General features: G+C 41.5%; 1 long non-coding RNA gene across 1 annotated transcript; it reads left to right on the top strand.

Moving 5' to 3' along the window:
- Positions 1-1,637: 1,637 nt before the first annotated feature.
- Positions 1,638-4,176, top strand: LOC135418894 (uncharacterized). Its single transcript, XR_010432731.1, has 3 exons — positions 1,638-1,755; positions 2,017-2,080; positions 3,612-4,176. It is a non-coding gene; the product is annotated as an uncharacterized LOC135418894 (long non-coding RNA).
- Positions 4,177-8,195: the final 4,019 nt, after the last annotated feature.

The raw sequence follows: 8,195 nt of genomic DNA, 5'->3' as shown, positions 1-8,195 counted from the left end.
AAGTAATCTTGGCTTCATGTATAGTATTCTGAGCTAAGACTTTGTTATTGTAACATAAGAGTGAAATTGTGGGTTTATAATAGTTCCATGAAACCATCAGCTTAGTGCTCAGTAGCAATGGAATAAAAGATTAAATACTATTACTTTGTGGAAAGACAACAGAGATAAAAAAGGTGCTGCTTGTTCCCAAGGTTCACTCCCTCCAAGCAGTTCTGATCCTCTCATCTCAAGATGTATTACAGCAGAAGAAATTCTGAAGAAAGGTAATGTGTGTGAGCAAAGGTATGAGATGATCTCTTTCAAGGAACAGTTAAGTAGGCTGAGCTTTATATTGTCGTTTTCCAAGGGTGGATGGATGATATGATAGAGATCTACAAAACTGTGAGTGACATAGGAGGGAGGGGAACAGGGATTGATTGTTATTTCTTCTCACATGAGAACAGGGGCCCATCAAGTGACACCAGTAGGCTCAATGCAAACAGAAGGTGGTTGTTCATGTGGAGTGAACGAAGCTTCTTGTACTGCCTGCCAAAGGATGGTTTGGAAAGGAGCCTGGAAAAGTGTTTGGCATAGAGCTTCTTTGAGCTTTACTGTCTAGATAAACCAGGGAATCCTCTAAGGCTGGGGAGAATATTAGAGTGAAAGTGCCTTCCAGTGATACTTGTTTTTTACCTCATTTACAGATACTGTTGGAGGCAGAAAACTGAACTAGGTGGACCAAGGTCTGCTCAGGTATGACTCTACCTTTGTTATGATTTTAGTCAGGAGCATACCTTTATTTTTTATTTCTGAAGACAAAAATTAAGTTATTTTTTTTAATTCAAAGTACATCTGTCCTAGGCATGATAAAAGGTTGTCATTTACTCATAAAACAGAGGACTTTGTCTAATGCTAACTGTCCAGTGAGGAAGGTAACCAGCCTGACAGTTAACCCTCCAGCATGAAAATACTGTGTTTTTCTCCTGTCTTGCATTTATGAAGATGCTGTCTTTCTCTTTGTGTACAATCTTTTTAAAATGTTTATTCCTTTACATCCTTCTGCTTTTGCGTTTTGAGGGAATTTGCCATGAGTGGTTTCCATGGTTACGAGGATATGGCTGCTCTTGGAGTGGGAAATCCGCAGAGAGCAAATACAAAAACCAGTGCATCTGGGACATGGTAAATGTGCTTTGTATCCGTAATGGCCATTCCGCCCTAGGTAAAAGCCAATATGAAATTGGAAAAATAGAGGTTATTCTTAACACCCTTGTCTTACTGTGAAATGTAGCCCTCTCCTTTACAATTAGGTCTTTTTAGATTGCTGAAAGCACTCTGATTTCTGTGGTCTCTTGAGTATTAAAGGGCAGGAAACAGGCTATGTTGCAAAATATGCTACTAAACCAAGTTGTGCAGTTTTCTTGTGTAAGAAAGAAAAGGGCTTTCTCTCTCTTCTTCAGAATTGTACAGTTCAATTTTGGTTTTTCCTCCGAATAAAATGGAGGAAAAGGATGGAGTTTTGGCAGAGATGCAGTGGTTCTCTCCTTGTCTTTGCACTTCTTAGTAGCATGGGCAAATACTTGAGACTCTGGCCAGCTCTTTAGAGCATTTGTTTCCTTGAACCTGCAGGGCAGGTACAAAAATCTTCTTATGAAGAAGCTGTATTGAAACACAGAGTTTGTTGTAAACCTGAAGCAAGCCTTGGTTCCATGGCTGTCACTGAAGAAGCCACTGGCTCTGCTACAAAATTTGAGGAAGCCTTCACCACAAATGCAGAGGGTGAGTTAGCATGTCTTTCTGAAAAGGTCAGTACAGAGCCTCTGCACACATTTGGAGGCCGGAGAGAGGAGCTTAGTGGATAACTAATCCACCCTTTGCAAAAACTTTTTATTCTGTAGTCGTAATTGCCAATCAGGTAACTTTGGTCAACGTTCTCCTGCAAGTCCTGACTGTAGTGAGGAGAAAGAGGAAAGTAAAAGAAATAAAGGAAGCAAAATCCTACATTAGAAAGTAAACTTGGTGCCTCCTCTTCCTCCGCAGAGTTTAACTGTAGCACTTTAACACAGAATTGATTATCTGAGCAAGCATCAACACAAATTTCAAGGTGAGTGCAGCTGCATCTCATGGATGTTGATAAAAACACTCAAGGGATAAACTGATGTTCCAGGCAAGACTATCAAAGAATTTATTCTAATTTGCTCTATTTTCATTAATTATTATAAGTCCTTCATTTAACTACAGTCAGACGTGAGCCTTTTGGCTAAATACACGCAAAAATCCATCTCATTTTTAAAACATATTTTTTTCTTATAAAGCCCAAGTTGCAGATGTCTTTTTGTTTGCAACTTCTGCAATACAGCTCTACAGTACTTGAGAAAAATAAAATGAGTTTTTGATGGAAGACGCGGCCAACCATTTAGGGGAGCTTACTGAGCAGTAGAACGTCGCAAATGGCCATAAATATTCAAATCCCAAAGCAAGATATTTGCAGACTTCTATATTTCAATAAAATGATTAAAATGAATGCCTCACTATTTATAGAGGGTGGCAGCTTAACACCATAAGATATTCATATTTAATAGAGTGCTCTTGTAATGCTGCCAGTGCTTAAGAGTTAAGGAACAACTTGCTGTGATGGATAAGCTTCAGCTGGGCACAGCTTGCTGCTGATGCTGACCCACAACAGCCACCTGCCAGCCATGAGGTTCTCCTGACAAGGCAGCTACCCATCGATGGGAAGAATTTTTGGCAGATATTTATTGATGTTCTTAATCACCTGACAGAGATGTCTGTGGTGGTCACTTAGTAATGCTGCCGGCAGCCAAAGGGCACAGTAGTAAAACCGAATTTGGGGAGAATTGGGCCTGCTCCGAGATATGCTGTAGTAATTGTGTGTGTGCCTCTGTCAACTAGCATTTGGCTGGCTCTGTGGGGTTTTATCACTTTTACTTCACAAAATAACCACTTACAACTTTGCCTGCAACTTTGATAGACATTCAGCAGTCCTGAAAAAATGGGGGGGCTGTTCTAGCTCCACAGAAATCTACGTGGACCTCTAGGAATCAGTGGTGGAGGGTACAAAAAAAACCAAATCAAAACAGGTCAACTAGCAACCCAGAAATGCTTCTGCAAAGGACAGTTTAGGTCCAAGCAGTATTTGTGGTTGGTTCTTTTTCACTGTAATAATCTGTTGTGAGGGGAAGCTCTGCCAGCTGCATGTTAAAATAGATGACTAACATCTGTCACATGCTCACTAAATCAAACATATATGATATGGAACCCTCTACCGAATCTAGTGGTAATTAGGATCTGTAATGAGTGTTATTCTCCTTTCAACTAATGTAAGCGGGGTAGACTTTTTCAGTAATATCTAAGTGACTGAGGAACTTACATCTGCTTTTCCAAAAGCAGCTTAGAGACAGAGAAGCATTTCACGGGATTGAAATGTCGTGCAAACAGCAATAGCAGTGACTACTTTTTTAAACTGGGACACAGGCCTGGCTGCACTGGAACTGTTGACTGGCTTAAGTCTGTTAATTCTTCTATAGAGAGTTTGGTTATCAGTGGGGTAATGTGATGGGATTACTTTGGCTTTCAGTCCTTTTTTCTGGCTTGCTCTCTCCCCTGAAACACAGATGACTATTCTGAAAGAGTACTACACTTGAAAAATGAGTCACTGTTCCAGAATCAAAGCTCCCTCCTCTCAAGAATATCCACCCAAATGAACCTGCAGTACTTGAGTTTCTCACTGATCAGCTTCACTCCAAGATCCCTGTGATACATGGCATTCATTCCCTGTTGTTAGAAGGTCCTTTGATTGCCTAAAGACAAATCTGCAAAACATGGTAAGGCTAGGTTTATTTTTTTTCATTCCTTCATTCGTCATTCCTTTTTACCCTTGGTCCTTTTTGTCTCTAGTTTTTGAATTGTGCTCTAGGATGACCCTGCTTGAGCAGGGAGGTAGGGTTAGATTTTTTGTTCTAGGCCAGCTGGAAAGGGTGCAGTTCCTTCTTGTTTGTACAAAAAAGAATTCATGTTTTCTAATGCAGCATTATGCTCAAAGTCACAACTGTACATGCTATAGTACTTTTTTCCCATGGATTTCCTTCCACTCAATATTGGATGCATCTTTAAAAAAACGTTTTCTGTAAAATGAAAATAGAGAGTTTTAACTCATTCCACATCGTCTCCAGTGCAGACCAGACCAGAGCTTGAAGCCTTGAAGAATTTGATGCAGACATCCATTACAATCTTAATCTTTTAAGACTGCTTCGGTGACTGCCTTTTGAATTAATTCTAAGGGCCCTCATATTCAGAGAATCACAGAATGAGTCAGGTTGGAAGGAACGACAGCGGATCATCAGAAGGGACTCTTGGCCTATGGCAAATGATTTTAATGAAGCCTTTTTTAGTAGTGAGGTTTGCTCTGAGTTCTTTGTCTATGTAATAACTTTGTCTTCTAATGTGTGCAGTTCACAGGCTAACAGCAATGCCCTTTTTGGGGTGACGTGGAAGACGTATTTTTAAAACAAATCCAAATATGTAGTGAGCGAGCCCATAAAAAACAGTCTTTAGGAGAAGTAGTGGAGACAGGGCTTCTAAAAGCACAGGTGATACACAAGCTCAAGGAGCAGTTTTTAAATAATGAGAAAAAAATTCTTCATTAAAGCCATTAAGGATCAATACCATCTGTGTTGGTATGGACAAGGATGCAGCTCAACAGTGAGAGACACGAATGTTTGACTTTGCCAGACAGAAACTTGCCCCTGCTCCCCTGCCAAAACCCACCCCAGATCTCCCTTTTTAATACACAGCCTCCCTGTTATGGGAGCTGGGGAGAATGCATGTATTCCAGAAGTCAGAGGATTCGATCCCCACATGGTATGACTTAGACCACTTAAGCTGGAGCCAGTGAAATGAAGACAAGCTCTAAGTACAGCTGAGAGGTGAGACTGTGTTTCTTGGGAGAAGCTGGCTTCAGTGGGAAGAAAGATCCTAACTCCTGCTTAACCCCTGCAAGTAGGCATCCTGTTTGTTGCATTATGCTGATGTAAGCTGTTTCCAGGATTCTGCCACTGCTATGAATCAGGCTGCCTCCTCTGCAAATCAGTGCTCTAGTCAGCAGCACCTTGTCCCTGTGCAGAATGGTTGATACCTGCTGAGCTCCTGCAGCTCCCATGTGAGTGTTTAGCAGCTCTCCCACAGTGAGGGGGACCACAGCATATGGTCTTCAAATCAGAGTGCTCTGCTGGGATTGTCTGATGAAAATAACTTCTGGTCATTCCAGGATACACACTGAGTTGAATACACATTGCATAGACTATGGGCTGCTGCTGGGCAATGAAGGTAAATACTCTTTTGCAATATGAGGAAGGATAGAAAAACTTTGAGCTGAAACCAAGTGTTGAAGCAGAGCTGAACATTTCTTGTGCTGAGCTCACTGTAGGAAGAATCGCAAAGGTGTTTCCTCCCTCTGGCTTCAGCTTTATCATTTAAGTTAATACATTTCATGAGGCTTCAGAAGCAGCAAGCAAACCCACAGAGGTAGAGCAGGGGGACACGTATCTGAATTTCATTGGGTATTGTGCAACATGTGGCCATTGTGTGAGATAGCAATTGAGTTACTTGTAGAAGTATTCCAGCCTGTTTTGAGGAAAATGAGCTTTGGTTGCTGTAATCCAAAAAGACTTTTGATAATAAGGATCACTGAGTCTCAGTTTAAGCCAGGCATCCCATCAGATCTAGTGTTTCCATTTAGAAATAAATTCCAGAAAAATCCTGATGTGTTATATTTCGAATGCAAAGGACATGTCTCTGTTCAAAGGAACCATAGCTACAGTGTTGATTTGATCTACCAGCATTAGCTGAGTATATGTTCTCTAGAAAATAGGTCACAAGAAGAAAGGCAGTTAAATTTAAAGAAAAAAAATATGAGCGGTAGTGACTAGAGAGATTAAGGTGTTCAGTAGACAAATGGCAGTCAGTGACAAGCAGCCCTCTTTCAGTTGGGCATAAATATTAATGCCTTCCACATTCATGCTAGACAGCCTTTTATTAAAACCTACTAAATAAGGAAATTACAATCTTATTTCTTAGGTTGAAGGGCTTGGAGCCTACTGTGGCTTCCTAGTAGGAAACTGTATTGGATGTGGCTGAGTTGGACTTCATTTCCCCACAGTAGCCCTCACAGTGCTGTGCTTTGCTTTACCAAAGCTAGAAAGGTGTTGATAACACACCATGTTTTGGCTGCTACTGAGCACAGCACCAGCACTGTAACATTCCTCCCCCAGTTAAAGGCAAAATCCTGGGAGTGGACCCAAGTAGGCCAGCTGACCCAAACTGACCAGCGGGATATTCTTTTGACATCATATGACGTCAGCTCAGATATAAAAGCTAAGGCAAGGAGCAGGAAGGCAGGCATTCATTGTCTCCGCTGGCTGCCTGCTGAGGAACTGTCACGTGTGCAGAAGCCCTGCTGCTCGGGAGTGGCCGACCATCGCTGCTCATGGGAAGTAGAGAATAAACCCTGCTAACTTTCACTTTGCTTCACTTTTGCACGTACAGGCTTTCGCTTTACTTTTTGCTTTAAATAAACTGCCTTATCCCAACCCATGAATTGTTTGTTTTTTGAGGTTTTTTTCCCACCTTACTCTTTCCTCTGTCCAGCTGGGAAGGGGAGTGATAGAGCAGCTGGGTTGACCTGGCATCCAGCCAAGGTCAACCCACCACAGAAATATGTAAAGCTGCTCTTGTAAATGGTCACTCTGGTCATTTGTGAGAGTGAGGAATTCACCGATCTATGATCTCACTTCCAAAATTTGACACATCACTTTTCAGGACAGCAGCTTATCAAATAAATATAAAATAAATGCTACCTTTGTTTCCTTGCTGCAAATATTTGTTTATTCAGTAGCTGTATTCCCCTTTCTAGCTTTCTTTCTGTACCCATTCTATGAGAATAGACAGGACTCTTGCTTGAGTCCTTCCCTTTCCTCCTAGTGCTAGCAACAATCTCACACCCTCATCTGCCCTAAAGTTCCTCATCCTGGCAGAAGTACAAGTACACAGATGGATCACTGTCTCCAAGTAAGATGTGGTGGGCTGCCATATTTGGGTTAGTAAGATGCTGTGAGACTTTAATCCTCCTGAGTCTCTTTGGGTTTTGTGCAAAATACAGCTGTCTGTCTTAGAAGCATCCCCAAAAAGATTCTGCTCATCTTCCCAAAATGTGTTAGATGTGCTTTGGGCATAGCAAACACTTCTAGCTGGGAGAGAAAGACAGCAACTACCGTTTAAAAAGGAAAGCTCTGTTTTCACCTGAGGTGAGGGTCTGGGACTTCCGGGGAAGGCCTGTGGACTGTGGAATACAGGAGGCAAGTGGATGTGATCTAAATTCCTCTGTGTCATGGTGGCCTGTGATTGCAGGGAGCTGATTTTTATGATCTCAGTGGTTAGAATCACTGAATCACAAAATCACAGAATATTCTGAGTTGGAAGGGGCCCACAAGGATCATCAAGTCCAACTCTTAAGTGTATGGCCCATGTTTCTGATGGCTCTGTTCTTTGCTTTTCTGCTTAGGTCTGAATTACTTGAAATGGATAAATACATGTTGCCAAACCTGAATGGGACTTAAAAAGAGACTTGGTTTTTTTAAGGACATGGTTCCTGTGGAGTGGGGTGGTGTTACTGAGCCCTTCAGGCAGCTCTGTTAAAAAGGGTCAGTGAAGATACCTCCACTGAGTGCCAAAGGAGCGTGTTACAACACATTATGTGTGCTCGGGGTGCCTCTTGCACTGCGTGCCTTCCCACTGTCCTTGGCAGTCCAATCTGCCCCCAGTACACCTGCTTTTCTGATGCCCTTAATTAAGGGGGTAGCTGTTAAATAGTAAGAGACTCATCCTACTCACTGCAGCTGTATTTGTATTCTGTGTCTTCTGTACTTCTGGTTTCTCATTTTAATTATAATTGTCAGATAGTTTTCCTTGTAATAAGAAAGGACTTCTGTGATATTGAATTACTTCCTAACTAATACATTATTTCATCAGTTTAAGGAATATAGTTTTAAACATTTTAGGTGATATACTAAATATTGTGATTACACGTTGTTCCTGTTTGCAGTTATACCCTAACAGTCACAACATAGCAATCTGGAAAGAGTCCACCATGTCATTTTTATCAGTGTAGTGCTGTTACTAGGGAAAAATTGAGTTTAGGATTG

This window comes from Pseudopipra pipra, chromosome 1, assembly GCF_036250125.1.
Source record: "Pseudopipra pipra isolate bDixPip1 chromosome 1, bDixPip1.hap1, whole genome shotgun sequence".
Taxonomy (NCBI): Eukaryota; Metazoa; Chordata; class Aves; order Passeriformes; family Pipridae; genus Pseudopipra; species Pseudopipra pipra.
Note: the sequence above shows the minus strand (reverse complement) of the source record. Positions and strands in the feature narration are given on the sequence as shown.